Genomic DNA, 21,354 nt, shown 5'->3' on the forward strand with positions numbered 1-21,354 from the left:
TGAGATTATTAAATCGATGAATTTTTATTTTTTTTATTTTGATTCTTATCGATTTTCGTGTATTATAGTGCACCACAACCATTGTGCTGTCCGCCCACGATCACAACTACAGGGCCGCAACAGATTTTGAGACAATTAAACGTGCTCAATTCGTTGTTGATCAAAATTGCTCAATAAATATTGCATAGGTGTATATACATAATATTTATAGATATATACATAGATACACACGCCAAAATAGGTCCATGACCCACTTCATTTCTGATCGAACAATTATAATCTGAAGTTAAATGTTGAGTTATATATTTAATACAATATCGTACCTATATAGATTTTTTATTTATTGCTAAATAATAATATGAAACTAAATACCAATAAGTAATATAAAATAATTACTATATACATAATTATTGCATTTACTTAAACCTAGTGTTGTTATTTTTATAAAATACGAGGAAACCAGTTCCGAGTACCAGATAAATAGAGATTTGTTCAATTCAAGCACTTTCTCTGTTAGATCTATATGAAATATTCTCGTGATCTTAGAGGTTCTATCATATTATATGCGCAATATGTACCATATAATGCATGGTGTAATAAAAACATTCTAAGGATGTTCATATTATGGTTGACATTTTACAGTTAGTATTCTTGCTGAATATAAATTATGTGATAAAAACGAAATAATAATATCATGTGTTAAGTGTATAAAATACATTGGTGTACTTAATACATATAATTATAAAAATATTTTAAAAATATGATCATTTATAAATACTATAATTTATTAAAATATATAGGTACCTCCTAATCTATAAAGTATAATATAGGTACTAAATCATTTTCTTGAAATACTATCGGACGTTATTAAAATAATCTTATCTAAACCATATGAACTTGATTAATTTGTTTTATGAACTAATATTGTTGGATTTGATAAAATCAAATGGTTATTGAAATTTAGTGAAGTATAAAATAATATAGTAGATTTACTCACAATTTTTATAAGCATGAATATAAATTATTGATAATAACTTAAAACGTACACTTTATTTAGATAAGTAGGTACGCGTACGACCAAAAAACAAATTACACCATTTGAGTTCTATAAATACTAATAATAATATACCCATTTAAGTTTAAAAAATAAAATACAATTGTGTTGTTAAAAATAATATATAAGCACATAATACGTGCATGGTACCTGCAGTGTATTTTCGTCTATTAATATGGATTGTATAAATATATTATTATAACATTTTTCTTGTAATAGATACCTGAATAATTATTACGTACGACCATTCGACGGTGATGACACACGGATTTGGTATATTGCTTTATCCGGATCTCGTTAAAAATATATTAAAAAAATGTTGCGATAGTAAAAATTAATAATAATCATAGGAAATATAAATTAAACCGTTGAAGCTATATATAATATTGTAAAACTCGGTGAATGAAAAAAAACGATATTATAATATCAATACGAACGGTGTAATACGCGCAGCAACGAACGTTCCGTCGGAAAAGCGGTCGGACGACGATAAGCAACGTGCGAGCGAAAAGTCCGCGACACGCGCGCTACGTTTCAAAAAGCCGGCGCAAATGGTGATGAACCACGGGACCCGATTGGACGGCCGGACGGACTGACATTAATGGCGCGGCGGCACTCAACAGCTGCTTCGACCGCCGCCGCTGCTTTGGACGATCGCGCACGCACGCACGCGCACCGTTCCGTCGCTGCAGCAGTCGTTCCCCCTCATGCCCAATGATAACGTACTACTATAATACGCGCGTCCTTATCAGCAGTCCCCCTCCAACGCTACGGCGAAAACCGTTCACCGGAATACCTTCCCCTATATAATAACGACAACAATATAGGCACTTTTCCCCGCCGTCAACACTCCAGCTTTATATTTACACATTATACCTATAACATATCTGACGACCGGAAAATATAGATTTATAGCTCAGCACGCGCGTTCTTGTGTACCTACATATACACGAGTAGGTTTAATATATGACGATTGTGTATGTATAATTTAGTTGTTGTCAATTTATATATCATACTTATGTATACACACTGCAGAGTGCAGGTATTATATATAAATAAATATCTGTATATGCTATTTGGAAAATTAAAACTGATATATATATATATATACATAGGTATATACATACATAAAACGATTTAACGAAACGTTTTTGATGTATATCTAATATAATATATTATTAATGTCGACGCGTCGAATAACATGTAAATATTAGATACCCCCATAGATGGGTAATCGAAATATCCGTGTAATATAGATTTTCATTATTACGTGCTATTTAGCCAATATATTTTTTATCATTTCACACCTATAGGAGCTTTCAAAAAAGCGATAAAACAAAACACTCAAAAATAAAAATAAAACAGCGTAAAAATTCAAAATAATTCACTTACATAATGTACTAAACATCCAGTTTTATTTTTATTTTTAAAAAAGATTTGAATAAACAAATATTTTAAAATAAAAATTTTAGAAATTTCACAGAACTTCAGAATTTAGCTTCTATGATACCTATTATAGGTAAGTTCACGTAATTTGATAAAAATTGTATTCCTGTATTTATTATAGACCATATTAATTCGTTCGTTAATAAAATAATAGGTTAAATACCGATAAATAATTAATAATAAATTGAATTAAATTAAAATGTGATCACATATTCTATGACTTTTTGTAAACAAATGTTAACACGTGGAAATTTAAAAATAATAATATTTCTGCATTAAAATTATATTAGCTCAAAAATTTTTAAGCAAAAAGTCTAGTACAATAATTTTCATATTTTTAATTGAAATTTAACACAAAAATTAATTTTTAATTTTGAACTTTGAATCCCGACACTTATGTAATTTTTAATGACAACCGTTTATTTTATTTCATTCATATATTATATAATTGTGTTTATATAATACGTTATGAGTTGCACTATGAAGTTATTTGAACATATATTAAGTTTAAATTAATAAATTATTATACTCGCATTGTTAACAAGTATAACGACCAATTATTATTTTTTTTTTTAGCATTTATTCATTAAACTGTATCGAAGGCTACCGGTATTTTTTCCAAACCATGTTATTTATATGCTTATCTAATTAAGATATTGAAACACGTAATGTACCTATGCAACAATATGGATTAAATAAATGTTTGTTTAAACATTAAGACGTTAAATTACTTGCAATAAAATAAAATTAATGAAATATTATTGAATACTATAAATTTTTAAATGGTATAACATATATAGTTTTTCCAATTATTTTTTTATTTAAAATGATAAAAAAATATAATAATTCAACAAAATAATGAGTTTGTAAGAGATAACCAGATTCATTGAATAAATTACCATTTAAAATAACATTTATAATTTCAAACATTTTTAATTATTTTAAAATATATTTATTTTGCATAATTTTATTTTTGCGAAATAATATTTAAAACAAAAAGTATTTTTTTTTTTTTTATTTATATCAAATTTTAAATCCTGTACTCTTTTATATGACACACATTTTTAATTTTATATTCCGAAGCTGAATAACTTATAGAGTGCTTTGATTCATATAAATTTAATTTTGAACGAGTTCTTATAAATTTATAATTATACATAACTCATAACTTACAAGTATTTAAAGATTAAATGAGTAGAGTAGCAGGTCGCAAGTGACACGGTGTAATCCCGAATGTAATATTGACCCACTTCTCTATAGTCTCTACACTCATCATCATTATAAATACTTATACTAACTACCCAGGTAGTAACAACTCGTTTGATATTCGATTATTATGTATTAATGTTTCCTAAAATAATAAAATTCTGCTTCGAAATTTAAAAGAAAAAAGATATGTTGTTTTTAAAAATAATAAAAAGTTTAAAAATGTGTTAAACATATTATTTTTTTTAATTATATCAAATAACGTGAAAATAATATATTAAAAGCACAGATTCGTGTTTTTATAATTTGTATACACTATACGATTACCTATGTACTATGTTTCATATAAATATTATATTAAAATTGTAGTTAATAATATTTTTGTATGATTTATTTTCATAAAATATTTATCACACATGGTTACATAAAACATATATTGTTAAAATTAAAGTGAAAAATATTCATTCCGAATATTGTATAGTTTATTTGTAAAGTATATGAAAAAAGGTGATCGATTTTTTTCAACCTATAGGAGGAGGGGGCGAGATTTTTGAAAATCTACAAAGGGTCGTAGAATAGAAGAGGTTGGAAACCACTGTTTTAAAGAGATCAAAATTAAAAATTCTCAATATTGTTTTTTATAATTAGGAAAAATAAACAAAAAATTAAGGAAAAACCAACATTTTTTTACAAATTCAATATAATTATTATCAAAATAATTTTTTGGTCAAGAAAACAGTTTTTGTTAGTTTATAAACATTGAATTTCTAACGAAAAGTTAATTAATTATAAATATTTAAAGGCATGATGAGTAGAGAAGTTACCCAATATTATGTAATCGCGCTATTTATTCCGCTAATCTAAACAGTAAATATATATTAGGAATACATACACTTAAAACCTCATTCCAAATTCGATTTTTGTGAATTGAATCACATAAAAAATTCTACTTCAGAGTGTAAAATTAAAAATACTTCATACAAAAATAAAACATTAGTTATAAATTCTTAAAAATATGATATGATTGCGGATTGGAATAAAATAAATTATTCTCAAAATGTCGATTCACTATATTTATGCTCCTTTCATTTAAAATTATAACTAATTGACTGTTTTCTCATAATACTGTTTTAATCTCAGAAAAGTATTTTTCTTCAGAATGTGAAATTAAAATTTATATGCTTTTATTCAAAAAAGTAAGACTTAAAAAATGATAACGATAAAAATAGTAAAAACGTTTTTTGTATAATGAAACCAAATCATGTAAAACAAATATTTCCCTAATCGGCAAAATAACACTAATTTAAAATAATTAAAAGTTTTACATTATATACCTATTATATGTTAATAGTTTTTACCAAACGGTGTTCTCCCTTTAATTACAATAACGATGTATATATTTGAACTATAGGTATATAGTATAAAAACATAATATATAAATCCACAATTATAGATGCGTGCATATATTATTGTATAACTACCTACAATCACGTACATACACTGTAGTAAAACTGTCCGTTATCGACGCGACGCGCGAGTATTACGTATAAAACTGTCGTCTATAATACATCGGTGTTAGGTGTATACTTGTACGCATGTTTTAATACAAATTTAACGTTTGGTGAAACAACCATCGCTGATGTCACAACACTCACAACCTGTAATTTCTCTATATAAATTATAGCAGTAGTACGCGTATTCAATTGAGGCTTATTCTTATCCATTGTTTTCTTATACTGAGGTAATTAAATAACCAACGATATTCGTTTTTTAACATATACATAAATTTATACATACAAATTATACAAATGGTATGTACGTTTGTAAACAGATACATATGATTATAATTTATAAGTATTCTATAACGAGTGTATGCCTATAATATGCGCACACGACAAATTGTAGCACACAAGCGTATTTTAATTGTTTATTGTTTTTGTTTTTTTTTTATATATATATCTAAATAAATCCTTTTTATATATTACAATGACAAAACGTTAATTTTAATATATTTATTAAATAGATAAAGGTTTACGCTTAATTATATGGTTAAACGATACTATATACACTAGCTGCATGTGGGAATAAATATATGTTCATATTGACTGCAGCTGATAGACATTATACTCGAATTTTTGTATTTATGACACTATCACCGATTACATTATATTGATCAAACGTTTACGAAAACTTTCGAATAATTATTCGATTACAAATAAATTGAATAATGATTTGTATAAAAATCATAAACGACTGATTTAAAAATCAAATAATTGTTTATTTTATTGTTTATGCTATGAGAACAATTATTTAAATCAAAAAAAGTTGAGCATTATGAGACTACAGCTAACATCTAAATGGATAACAACCATCCCCACAAATATGTTATATAATATATTATATATGATTTCCTATAATCATACACAATGTTGCACGTTTTCCTTATAACATAATACTATAGAGTGTAGAAACATCAAATACGCGTGATACCCCAAAGACCCCCCGATGATAACGCTCTACAAACAAACATCCCAAAGACTTACACTCGCAATAGAGCATCTTGGGTCACATTATATATACATTGTTTTCTACGGGTGTTTTTGACGATAGTGATTTATCCGTTAAATGAAAACAGATACCGTTATACTGAAAATTCTATACAATATATATAATATTGTTACTGACATAAGATTAATTTTATATATTATATAAAATTTAATTCGATCACACAATAGCACTTGAAGACATCAAACAAATACTTTTTAAATAGCCGCCTATACCTACGTATTGAAAAAAAAATTGTCAGTGATCTTTTGAAATATAATAATAATAATAATAATAATAATATATAATCTCAGGATTTATTATAGCTTGGTCAAATACCGTAAAGGTGGTTATTTCAATTGCGTCACTTTAATATACAATAGCTACATACAATGTAAAATGTCGAACGAGTAATAATATATATATAATAAATTGAAAAATGCAGTGAAAACTAAAAATAACAGCTGTATAAAAGTGCTATTACTATATTATATAATCATAAACGGTTAAATAGTTTTGTCTCAGATATTATGATTTGTATACTTTTCATAAATAATTTTTGTAAAATTAAAAAATATAAATAAAAATACATACATAAATATCAGTTTGGAATATTATTTTCATGATAAGGTAGATCATATAAGTGCCGATTTTATATAAAATAATTGAACTTTTATAATATATATATATAATAATTATGAACTATGGACTGTGGAATAATAATTTGAACTCGTTCATAAAGCCATTATAATAGCCTTTTGTAGCTGATTGTATTTTAGTACATCGTATACTTAAATATACTATTATGAGTATCGAGATAATTTCATCTTGGTTTTAAATAATTTATAAAAATTTGTTAACGATCAATAATGATTACTGAAACTCTTCAGATTGTGAATCAGTAAATAAAATTAATTATAATTAATTATCATTATGAATATAATAAAATACATATTATATACTATATGCCAGGCCACCAGTATTACTTTTTTTGCTATAGCCTATAGACGTCTATTCTTTTATTTACAAACTACTTTTATAGTATTATTTCACATATACAATACCCCTCCCAACACTACTACCAATCAAAAACCCTATATAAATGTCGTATATATTATATATTTGCTCTCTCTCTCTCTCTCTGTATAGGGTGAATTCTGAAATTCGGCGGGATATAATATATTACTAAAATTTTAGCTTTAATTAATTGTCTGTCAACCGCAGCGTTAGCACATTCATCTCCAAGCCGTTTCCCGCATGCAAGTGAAATATTCTCCCCTATTGTACTTTGATATTCAATTATTTTACACATTGCATTTGTACAAATTACTTTTACTGAAAATATGCTACGACTTATAATAATTTAGTTATTACAGATGAATTTAAGATAAAATAGTAATAACTACTACACTATTCTAAGTATTGCATAAGTTTGATAATTAATATAAAATAATTTAAAAATAAACCAATAATAATAAAAATATAAAAAATAAATGGTTTTATGGATAAATTTTAATATTAACCAAAAATATAATGCTATTTTTATTGAAATTTGATAAAAACTAAATTTTAACAATTAAAAACATTTTATTAGATATTTTATTGTATAATATTTATAATAACTTATGCATAATAATATTAATGAGATTAAGAAAAAAATCTTTGTAAAAGTTTTTATTATTTCAGACAAAATAATATGTTCGAACTAAAGTTGTAAAATTATCAAGATTTTATTCCGAAAATTAATAATTTTTATTAAATGAATTAAAAAGTATTATTTATATAAAATCTTTAAAAATGGGCATATTTTAAAAAAATGATCAGTGAAAATAAAAGACTTGCTTTTAAAAATTATTAAGAAGTTGTAAAATAATGCAAAAGTTTTAATCAAAATGACCGTTTTTAATACATCATGTTAAATATAAATAATAAATAATATGAAATAAATTAGTTAGAAAAGCTCACTAAGAGCATGCTAAATGCCTGGTTTCTATGTTTAAGAACTACCCATGGCAATAAATAAATATCTTAGTATCAATATTTGCATAACTATGTACTGTAAGTAACATACGAATGGACATAATAGGAATATATTATTATAAAGTCTATGTTTAAAACCACAAATTTCTTCAATAATAATTTCGTTTGATATTAAAACCAAACTTAAAATTAACAAGAAAAATTAATAGGTATATTATCATTTTTGTTTCAAATATTTAAATGGTATTAGATTTCAGTAGGTAGTTATAACATAATCTATAATGCATTCTATAGTAATCCAAAGAGATTTCTATAGAAGATAAAGAATGTTTTAAAATGTTATTTATAATAAAATAGCTATAAAGCATTTATTTTTCAGACGAGAAAAAAGTCAATAGCATTATAAAATGTGTATTATTCGATACACGTAATATAACTGTCGAGTTAAACGGAACGAACAAAGATCGCAATTGTCCAAACGGCTTTTCTCGGAACCAGCCCAGGGCAGTTGCAAAACGAAACGGAAGTAAAATTAAAAAAATTACATCGTAATCGCACTGATTTGAGTTCCTGGTTTTGTTGAATATTCATTAACTTATAATGAGTAAATATTTCATTTAATACCAGCTGTAGCCTGTATCATGCATTATTTCAGAATAAAATATCACACCTTCAAAATCACGTACTATGTTTCTCCGCGGTGGCGGCGCGCGCGCGACGTACATTTATGCAGTATAGCATTTGCGGAAACTCGTCGCCGTCCTCATCCCCGTCAAATATAAACAGGTACGAATAAAAAATTATCCAGGATACTCAGATGTGCAGCAGCGTCAACGTGCTTCACTCCGCTGACGCGCGCGCGTGCGTTATATATTATATACGTGTACGATTATATACAATTTTAATGTGACTATACAATACATACTATCTATGTATAGGTACCATCGTGTACCGCTACCACAATATACCTATATAATATGTCGTATATAATATCTAATACCTATACATTTATTATACGCCGATATATCTATATGCTGTGTGCTGTACGTTTAGCTTCTGCGAAAGTCTAATAACGTCAGACGCCACTGGCGGCGGCACGTTTCCGTCAACGAAATCGCGTGTATTTATACCGCGGTCATGTCCGTATCGGTAAATATAATATATACTTACAAATTCATCGTCCGTCTCGCGTTCATGATGTCGTTTATATAAATGCAGTATTAGATATATATATATTATATATATATAGTTATATACGACGACGACGACGACAACGACGACAATAATAATAATAATGACAATAATAACACAAACGCGCGCACTCTATGCGGACGAGACAAGTTCGGCCGCGGCGGTGGTGGTCATTACGTTTGCCACGCACGCCCCGTAATTGCCTCGCGAGTATCGCGGCGCTAATGGCGCCATGTGCCGCGCGCGTTGACTCGCAACAGCGGCGACGCGACTAGAAAGACGACAATCTCTTGGTGGCGTGACGTGACGTGACCGCGCGACGAAATGGGGGACATCGGTTTTAACGCGAAATCTTTGGACGCGAATACTACAGATTTTTTTTTTTTTTTTTACTTCTTATTCTCATCGCACGTACTTACACTATACCTACACCACATGCATACCTACACTACAATTAAATTGCGACGCGACGTTCCGGAGATTTATATGCATTGGGTATGGATCAAAAACGTATATACATTAATGTACACGCCGTGTCTCTTATATGTACCATATGAAAATACGAATGCAGTACTCCTATCAATTATAATTCTTATACCTACCTACATAATATATAATATATATATATATATATATGCACGTTTGGTTGAAGTACGACTTTAGATACTTACATTGGTAATACCTATTGGAGATTTTCCCTATAACTATAATATTAAAACTTTTTATTTTCAACTTTATTAAAATATTGATCTCCAATTTATAGATCCCATAAGACAATTAAACGGATGTCAACGAACTATATTTTGTTTTCTGTCTCAAACTTACATGCAGCATACTAAATTAGCGTTTAGCAAAAACTGTAATTTAGTATTAGAACGAATTAATTGAACTATAATCAAACTTAAAATCAAGCACATTATCATTACCTATTTGTACATTGACACTTTTATGTTACTTAATTATTCGTACAAGTTATGTGTATGTAAAATATTACAATTCAATAATGACATAGATAAATGGCAAACAAATTTAACTATTAAAAAAAAAAATTCTACGTAGGTACAACAAATATAGATAATATTTTTAAATTTAATTTGTATAATATATCTAATATTAAATTGAACAACATGAGATTGATTCTGTAGAAACGAAAATTAGTTATGTTGTTTTTAAAGGAGAGATAAAAAATGAGGATAGGGATGAAAACTATTCATTTAAATTTTCGTCATTATATATTTAGCAAGACGAATTCCCACAATTTGTTGTTTCCATTTTACTATAGCGAATAACAGCAAATTTTGCATTGAGAATAATTAATTTTACACAACTTAAATGTAGGTATCTACAAATATAATATTATTTTTAACTTTAAAATTAAAATATAATAAAATTTTAAAATGATTATATTACTTTTTTTGAAATTAAAATACAAATACAATATGGGACCCTAAATAATATGTTCTTACTTTTAAATTTGACAATAGTTCAAATGATTCTAATATTAAAAACAACAGAGTAAAATTGGTTATTTTGAACGTCTAAAAGTTTGTATGGTTTTGCGATAGTTTGCTAAGAAAAATAGATGTGGGTATGACATTTTCTTAAAAAATCATGGGTAAATCATTTTGACTACAAATTAAAACAATATAATATAATATGTAAATGAATCCTTTAACGTATTAGTAGCAGTAAGTATGAATATTGTATATACATTAATCATTCTTATACAATTTTATTAAATGTATGATATATTAAGAAACAATTTAACTATAGACAAATTAATAATAAAAAACTGAGAAAATTTAAAAAAAACTTTAAAGTATAGGGTAGTGAACGATTGTCACTTTTATCTTTTTCAATCTATCTTGCATTTAAGTTTGTCGTCACCGTAATTAATTATACCTAACAGCGAGTGTCACCTTTTGGTCTTAATAGACATCCCCAGTTAATCTCCAATTGGTAATCATCTAAACATTTAAATACTAATAAAAAATTATCGTGGTTTTTAACTTTTAAAATATACGTATATTTTATTAAATTCTATTAAGTAGGTAGCTATTGGATTTGTAACAAGCTTAAATAAAATAAATACATCATATAATACCATACCAATAATATTCTCCTTTATAATAGTAAGTAATCTTAAATTATTTTTCAAAAATTTCAATGAGAAAAAAAATATAGACATAAACACATTTAACTTAAAACTACGGGTAACCGTATCAACACTTGAACGAAGGGATTGCACACACGACACCTAACGGAGACTTTAAACAACTTCAACGGCTGTTTCATACCCTGATGACAGAGGTCGTCCTAGTCTCCACTCCTATCCACAACCCTTTATGTTTTCCGTTTTATTCACCACCAACACAGTAACACCCCCTAACGGATAAACCTTACAATGAGGGTTGTGCTAGTTTATATTATTCTAAGAATGATACCATTGGTTTCAGACATTTTTTACTGAACATGTTTTATTTTATCTACTGTTGTTTTCAAACAAGTTAACTTAACGTCTCGTACGGAATCCGGTACGTTTTGTCCGGTTTTTTACCATTTGATCTTAAAAAAAAAACAAGTGTAGGTATGTGTCTTAATATAACATATAACTATATAAGAATATAATAAGTTGGCAGTATAATTATATCGGTTCACAGGTTTTCTACGTTCTTCACTACAGAATTAAATTAGTTAAAAAACAACACTAAAGGCATCTTTATAATATATTACTATTAATGTGGTATGAATTAAATTAAATTGAAGTTTATTTAATTACTAAATGCTATACATTATTTAGATAAATGACGACTTTTATTAATTTGTATACCTAATTAGTTTTATTTTACTTTTCAAACTATTAAAAATAATACTATAAGTATAATTTTGTACAAACGATATCTAGATAAAAAAAAAAAAAAAAAACCATCATGAATATTGTATTAACTCGTGAATATTAATTATTGAGTTCCTTTAAATATTTTCAGAATACAAAATATATTTTCAAAACAAAAATACAAGTATTAATAAGTACTAAAGTCGATCAATTATTTTAAATAAAAGTATAATAAAATCTATAAACACTATATATGTATTCTAATTATTCTATATCGGTTAATAATAATTATAATGAATGATAATAATGTCGATTTCTCTAAAACTTCTCTTTGTAGGTCCATTATATCATAATAATTTAGGTTCACTAATAAGTTAATTTATTTACTAACTAAGTATCAATATTGTATTTTATATTTAAATGATTATTTATTGTTACCTTTTCAGGCTTTCAGCGATTGTAGAAAATTTTTCTATATTTTGATGAACGATATATTTAAGTATAATTTAATCTATACCACGGTTAACGTGTAGATAACCGTGGTTTATATGGATAACCTTTGGAATTAAAAACGTTTTATCCTCAACACGAGGTATAATTTATTCGATAATCAGTGTGTATTATAAATATACAGCTGGCTATAAAGTATATTTTAGAATATCGTTTATTCGACATTTCGACGCAAATTAAATAAATTCTGTTAACAATCCACTACATTTTTTCGGTCAAAAGAGTGTAATCAAAAAACTGATTAATATAAAACTATACCTAGGCTAAGTTAATTATTACTTCTACGTGTCAATTGTTTGAGTGTGTATAATATTATTACTATTTGTGTCATAATTTAATATACGCAGAGTCGGCATACATGTACATGTGTGTGTAGAACACGATAAATAGTTGTTATAGACGATAAAAAAACCTTAACCGAAAAAAATGCGTTTCACATAATAGGCATGATACATAAAACAGCAACGGTACATCGCGTACTTAACATATTATATAATATACAGTCTACAATTGCGGCAGTTGTGTATATATGGATTAGACCGACCCATTTAAAAGCAATAAAAATCGCGTCGAACATTGTAAATCGACGGCGGCAGTAGTAAATTGAACGGACGGTCGGCCGGGTGAATGCCGCCGCGCCGCAATCGTGTTCCATGTCCGTTGTACCTACAGGTCGTAAATATTGTTGGCGGCGGCTCTTCGGTTTTTATCGTTATTTAAATGAGGCCAGTGCACACACGACGCATCGTCGTCGTCGTCGTCGGCGCACGTTATATTATACTCGCACGTGTCCATGAATCGATGGGACGCGGGCGAGCGGTTATAATAATATAGTGAGTACTAGGTGCGCGCATTTACCGTTTACCGCCTCGTTATATTACTATTAGGTATATTGGGCGTGATTATTTTTTTTAGCCACTCGTTTCTGATAAAAAAGACCGTAAAACTTACGTGAACGGCATCTACCAGACTGATTCTCACCACCGATGCAACGCTATCTAACGGCCAATGTATGCTCATCAGTCATTCCGTCTAAACTTCGAAATTTTGTGAGTCCTCCCACTTCACACGAAACTGCGAAGAATTCGTTTACAAGTATCTAACGTTAATTTCAATATTTTCTTTTACATCGGATGTTCAGGATATTTATGAACGGCTTAGAAAATATTTGCTTTGTAAAAATGGTTAAGTTTTGAACGAAAAAAAATTCCTCGTTTTCTATTTATTGATTCATCAATAGCACGATTGCGTGAATAGAAACCATTATGATCATTAAAAAAAATAAATTCTAAAAATGAACTAAAAAAACCAACCATTGATCGTCACGATATAAAAATACAATAAGTTTACAATACAGATGTTATACATGTATCTATACGAAAACATTTTTTAGTATGTATTAACATAATATAATATTATGTTTAATAACACTTGTTAGTAGCTATAGTAACCACTGTCTTCCGGTATGTGCCTATAGATATAGAAATATACGGTATCATTAACGCATATAAATTATAAGTACCTATAATATAGAAATGGTACCTATTTAATATAATACAGATTTCCAAAAATAATTTTCTAATAATTTTTTACATTAATACAGTACTATTTGTTATATTTGTTAGACATTAGTAATAAATAATAAATGGTAATAAATCAATGTTAGTATCACAAACTGTATGTATTCAGCTGGAAAAACAATGATATAGCATAATATATGTGTTATACGTAGAACATTTTAAAGATAATATACCTAAATTATAATAAATTACGTCACACTAGAACCGAAACACGTTATACGGACCAGTTTAATGTGAAACATCCGACAAAAGAGTTGTACGTTTGTCATATTATATTTTTGTATAAAAATGTACGATAAAATATTTCTAAATAGACCATCGTCAGACACTTAGGCCGTATTATCATGGAATGTGTATACTACGTATATTACTACTGACCGCAGTCATCGAATTCACGCGTATCAATAATAAAATATAACTATCGGAAAAAAACATGAGAACGAGCTCTTGAAATGTTTATGTAGCCACCTAAGGGGTGAGCACATAAATATTTTATCTAAGTTATTGAAAAATAACATACCTATGTATTTTAAGAAAAAGCAGTAACGTTATATTATGTACGTTTATAATATTCGTATATAGACCATTCAAACCGAGATTCAAGCTTTCTATAAATTGTAAATAAAAAAGTCCACGACGAAAGTATTTCGAAGTAGGTTTTATTGATGATAATAATAATAGTAATAAAAAAACAATTGACATAAAATAAGTATAAGTATACAGCGATATAGACGATTTCGACTTTTATGAAGTTTTGTCATAGTCAACGCCTATTACCTATACTATTGTATACCTAAATCGCAAAATCCTTTGTGACGTTCAAAAATCTACATGTTTTTTACCTCATGTAACGACTGATTTCATATTATGCTGATAATATGAATACAATTTCGAAAGATGCGTTCATGTAGTAATGGTATTGTATATATAATACGTTTGCGCGAGCGTGTGGTGTGCATGGGAGAGTTAAGTCTGCATGTCAACGTCTGCTGACACTCGAACCTCCTATTTCATTATGGCTGGCCAACATGGCTGTGTACTCTGCGAGGTCCCGACGCAGCGGCGGTGGCGGAACAGCAGCTGTCTGTTTGCCCAAAAATTACGAGGCCGCGTTCACACGTACTCGCGCGACCGGGTTTGACAAACGTTATTATTATTATTATTATTATTATAGTACAGCTATAATAATACCGCTGCCGTGACCTTAATCTGGTATATATAAATATAAATATAGAAATGGTATACACTATTGACTATACATATACATAACTACGACTACGTGTTATAATTTAATAAATTTGTGCGTTACCGATTATTGGCCGATGGCTTTATGCGGACCAGACGTGAGAGACCGCGATACTAAGACATTTACTGTTAACTACTGATTGCCGAGTATATTATAAACTTGAAATTTCAGAAATCATTTTTTTTCATCGATTTGTCTTTACATAATATTATAACATGTGTGCATAGATCAATTTCAAGCGATTGGATAATATAAAATGTTACATAACTCAAATTCAAGATAACGAAAAATCATTATGAATAATCGGACACACGCGTCATGTAAATGTTTTTTGAATCAGTACAAGATATTATATTATAATCTATAATAGTAGCGTTTTGAATAGAAAACACATTAACAAAATGCAATGATAAATATGCTCATAGTATACATCATATTTTATAATCTATATTCCATAAAGAAAGGGTAATGTACACTTATAGGCTATTTTATAAATATATATGAATTACAACTTACAGTGTTATTACCACATCAAAAAATATGAATGAAAAAATAGGCTTGAAATTCGTAAAAAAAAAAAATCACATTTATTGCTCAGCTCAAGTGGTCTAACCTAGCAAAGAGAAAAGTGATATAAGGGGGGAGGGGTTGTCAGAGTAGTATAACAGCAAATAATAGGTGTTGTTATCGTCAGTTCTATGTGAATATATTTTTTTTTAAATTTATCTGGCATTGTCGGCTAAACCGCTCCAATTAACATGAGAATTTGTTATACATGACGCAACGAAGAAAAGAGACGGAAAATTACGGGCTGCAAAGAGTTTGGAATGGAATCGCAATAATTCTCATTGTTTCGAAAATATATATAAACTATAATAATGTAATCGTCCTCCGACCTAAACCCCACCAACAACACTTCCAATATCCAACGATGTGGCATGCAACAATTGCGGTCTGGACACGTCGTCGTCGTCGCCGACGGCGGTGGCGGCAGAGGCAGAATGCTAATTTCACACCGCCGTACATAATATAGGATAGAAATCTCTGTCGATGCTGCCGTCGAATAAAATGTGTTAAATATTACTTATTACTATTAAATTAATATAAACGAATGTAATATTATCGATTTTATTACATCCATATTCATAATATACTATATATTATAGTAAACTTAAAAATACGTTTTTTGGAATGTATAATTATAACTTTTACTCCTGCTCTATGATTACGCGCTAATATCTGTGTTGACGTTTTCGAGGTCTTACTTTAACTGTAGGTTGTATGTTGGTACACACAATAAATAAACAGCGTTTTTCGCATTTATACGCCAAACCGACAAAAATATAACACAGACGGTGTGTACACATTGAAACGTGAAAGACATTGCTGTATTATTTTAAGTGCCTACATAATAATATAATGTATTCGAGTATGTATGGTGGTCATCGGTCGAACGGAATTTAAAAAACGTTATTTTTATACGGGACAGAGTGATAAATTTCGCGAATTTTATAAAAATACGACACGAAAAACAATTTCACGTTTAGAATTTATTGCTCCACGCGTAATAAATAAATCGTGTAATAATGTCATATTATGCGGCGACCACTCCTATACGCGTGTAATACGTATAATATGAGCGCGCAAGTTACAATTTTATTTATTGCAGTTTAGGGCGCATGGTTAGGCATAGAATAAAAAGACAAATGTTGATTTAAGCGCGCGATAGTCAAATAGAGTATATTATATTGAACCGTAAAAGTGTTTGAAAGTTAATTGAGCATGCATAATATTATGTGCTTTATAGACAATGTCCGGTATAGGCGCACGACGACCGCGAGAGATGGAAATAATTGTGTTAATGATAGCTCGGCGTAAGCGTGTAACGGGTATCTATCCGCCGTCTTCATTATCATACACGTTGTAAATATCGCGTAAAACGGATGGACCGATTGACGTGTCCTATGATTATAATGAATTATTGTAACTCCGGGCCATAGACTGCGTATAATAATTGATTCAAATGTTTTATGATATTAAGAGAAAAAAAATTGTATTGGCCGGCGGAATCTAACAAAAATAAAACAAAGAATTGCTGTAGTTAGTTTATAAATCATATTATTAATTTAATTTATTCTATCCGTTCACAAAAAGTCTAATTGCATAGTAAACGTTGTAGCAAGTCAGCCGTTACGGCGACGATTTAAATTAAAATATTCAAAGAAGCAAACAAGTTTGAGTTGAACTGCTATATTATTTTATATATGTGTGTACCAACCGCAAACCGCAACCAATTTGAATTTTATGGTTTTTCATGTCCCCTTAAATCTCTATGGTTACTTATACATTTTAATTTATAAAAATTAAAATGCTCTGTACTTTTAATCTCAATTATAAAATACACAAGAATATAATACAACAAATGTTTAATATCTAATTAATATTTATTTGATATACTCTAATCTTGCGATATTCATATCAACGTTCAGGTTTATAATTAAATTATTATATGTAACTTATATTTAAATTTGTATTGTATAAATCTTTATCTCCAACACAAATAACGCTTACAGGAGATAGATGAACCATTTTAAATTGATGTATATAATTTATTCAAATATCTTACATAATTTAAATATATAAATATGTATATTATATACTCAGCAAATAATTTAATATTTTTACTTAAGATTCACCGTATTAAATTAATTTTAGAACAATTATTTCCGTTTTGGTCTTAGTTAGGAATTTGTTTATTACGTTACTTAATATAATGTTTATATCTTTTACAAACTTTATAGTAAAATATTATATAGTAGTTTTAATATAAAAGTAAATTCCGTTTAAATTTTGGCCGAATAAATCTACAATCAAATTCGTGATATTTACTGTGAGTACTAATAGTAGATACCATGTTAATGTAAGATCGTTATCATAATTAGCATACTGGTTTGTAATAGGAGTTTGTACTCGAATAATTAGAATTAAAACGATATATCATTGAGTGTGAAACTTTTTATTTGAAAACACAACAGAATACGAATAAAACCTTTTAACAAATTCTTAGCATGGAAGAATGATTAGGGAGAAAAAAACGTTAATTACTTTTGCTGCAATAGTGGGTGTTAGTTTTAACTATTTATACACAAATCGAAACACATAAATTGTCATCTTACAATAGTTTCTAAAAAACTTGCAGAGTATAGCCCAATACTATATAATATTATAAAATAGCATATTTATACACATAAGCTACATAATCTTCAACCAACAGTGTTTTAATAAAAATTGCATAATATACTAATGTACCCGTGTAGAGAATCAAATATTTTTTTTTCGACACAAATCTCGTCTGATAGAATGAAAAAAAAAATACCCAGAACAATGTACTATGTATTTCAGTTCCGTCTGCAGTATATAATACTGTTGTGTGCGGCTGGCACGTGCGATTCTTTTTCTCTGCATTGTCGCAACTACATTGAGAAATTCCAACCGAATATAATGAATCCCCGTGAAGAACACGATAACTCGCGATGGGTCTTTAAAAAGAAAGGGCTTTCTCTACTCTTTGTGGTTTTTTTTTTCTTTTGACCTATCGTCTACCTGCAACCTGCACAACCTCCCGCTGGGGGCTCGTTTCCCACCTTCTACTCGTCGAACCACGGTCGGACAAATCCTCTGCACACACACGCGAACGCGATACATATACGTACACATGCAACACAAATACCCCGTCTGATATGCAGTCGTGTTTTAGGACCAGTTTTCATGTATACGAGTTTATATTATTATTATATACGATGTGTTATCTGCCAGTGGGAATCGTTGGGGAGTTGGTATATTTTTTTCGTCTGACCTTGGCGTCTCCCAAAGAATGTATATACATTTGTTTTATACCTACGTACTTATTTATATATATATATATATTAGTTATAACATGCGTTCGGTAGACTGTATTAAGTCAAGCAATAGTTCAGTAGTATATATTATACTCTGTACTATAATGTTATGTATTTGGTAAATCATCGTGGCCAGTGCAGTAAAACAGTATTAACAGGAAGGGGGAGAACAATAATTAAGAGCCTCTGAATACTGTACTTAGTGTTATTGTATATAATTATATCTAAAGAATTGAAATTTCAAACGAATAAGAAATTGACTTTGAAAAAAAAAGTATTTCGGATATTGTAAATTTAATATTGTGTGGTGTACAGATTACACGTTTTATCTCAGATTTATGGAATTACAATTTTGTAATTTTTCAATGGGACTATAATTCCTTCATTGCAACTTGCACTTGTCGAGGTGCTGAATGCGCGTTTGTTGCATGTGCGCGCGAAGTTCTCTCCCCACGTGAATATATATATATATAATATATATATATATATATATTAATACATATACACATACAAATATAAATCAAACACATCCGGCGCGTTTGAAATAATGTGTATTGTATATGTATATATATGTCTACAAGCGAATATCCTAACCACTGTTACCAATGCACGTACACATACGAGCGTGCGCGTGTATAACTGTGCTTACTATAAATATACGCGGAGAGAAGATTTCGTCGTACACGTGTTACAGGCTAATAAATCCCATTGGCCTTTCCCTCTCAGCTCTCAACCCTTTCACATTCACACATACGCTTGCGTATTCTGCTGTCGCCGTTGCCATCCGACTTCCCGAAACTCGCAGATTATACGCTTATACACGCCATACACACATATAAATTCGAAGAGGATTTAAATTATTCAACATTTAATCACGGAAACCTCCAGTCATATATGTATATACTCGTATATAGGTACCCACGCATGACGTATAGCATATACATGTATTTAATATATAGTATATCGTGGCCTCTATATTATGCAGCAAATGGCACGCAGAGTCATAAGATTAATATACGCGCCATGGTCCCACCAATATAGTACTACCACCGAGTAACCCTTTTACTACCCTCAGCTGAAGTTTTCGATAGCCACCACATTTTCCATTTCACTGGACACACGGAGAGAAATACATTATACGTTCTATACATATTTGACGGCCGTCAATCTGAAAGTCTGATGTTTAAATACATCAGTTCAAAGTTTGTGCAATATTTGTATAAACTTTGTACCGTTATTTTTACAACTGTGCTTTAAAAATTAACGTTATTAAACAGTATCTGTTAGTTGTAATTCAATCAAAATCAGTTTGCATAAATTTTAAATCTTTTTAATTTTTATTAACTTTTAAAATAAATTTAAGCATTAGTCATTTTTTTGTTTTTGTATACATAATTAGTAATTTATAACTACTAATAACTATTAATGACAGTTAATAAGCAGTACAATTTATTTTAAAATAAACTAAACTGATTAACTACCACTCAAATATCTAACAAATTATTAAAAAAAATAAAATAAAAAATGATTAACGCTATAGTTTCAATTACAACTAATATTTGTGTTGTAAATTAAATACCTTGGAGTATTTATTTATAAAACGAAAATAAACTAATATCATATTAATTATTCTTTAAATATTAAATTTTGGTTTAGTAGTAATAATTTGGCTTGATTTTGATATTACGTTTGCTCATTATTTAGTATACTAATTACAAATATATATATTTCAATAATAAAGAAAAATGTTGTAAACAACTGGAAAAGTCTTGTATAAGTTTGATAAAATAATTTGATAATATTTCTTGGAAATTCAGATAAACACTTAATTATAACATTATTTACTAATATATTACGTGTAA

At 28.6% G+C, this 21,354-nt stretch overlaps 1 protein-coding gene across 3 annotated transcripts in view; it reads right to left on the reverse strand.

Moving 5' to 3' along the window:
- LOC112599563 (homeotic protein antennapedia-like) overlaps nucleotides 1-21,354 on the reverse strand; it is a 158,064-nt gene that overhangs the window by 111,979 nt on the left and 24,731 nt on the right. Inside the window, exon 1 of one of the 3 annotated variants that reach the window (XM_025346546.1) lies at nucleotides 1,278-1,637. The exons of the other annotated variants lie outside the window; for them this stretch is intronic. The gene's annotated coding sequence lies outside the window, so the exon portion shown is untranslated. Of the gene's footprint in view, nucleotides 1-1,277; nucleotides 1,638-21,354 lie in introns of those variants that run through there. 3 annotated transcript variants of the gene reach the window in all.

This window comes from Melanaphis sacchari, unplaced genomic scaffold (assembly GCF_002803265.2).
Source record: "Melanaphis sacchari strain LSU unplaced genomic scaffold, SCAv2.0 Contig0_pilon_pilon, whole genome shotgun sequence".
Taxonomy (NCBI): Eukaryota; Metazoa; Arthropoda; class Insecta; order Hemiptera; family Aphididae; genus Melanaphis; species Melanaphis sacchari.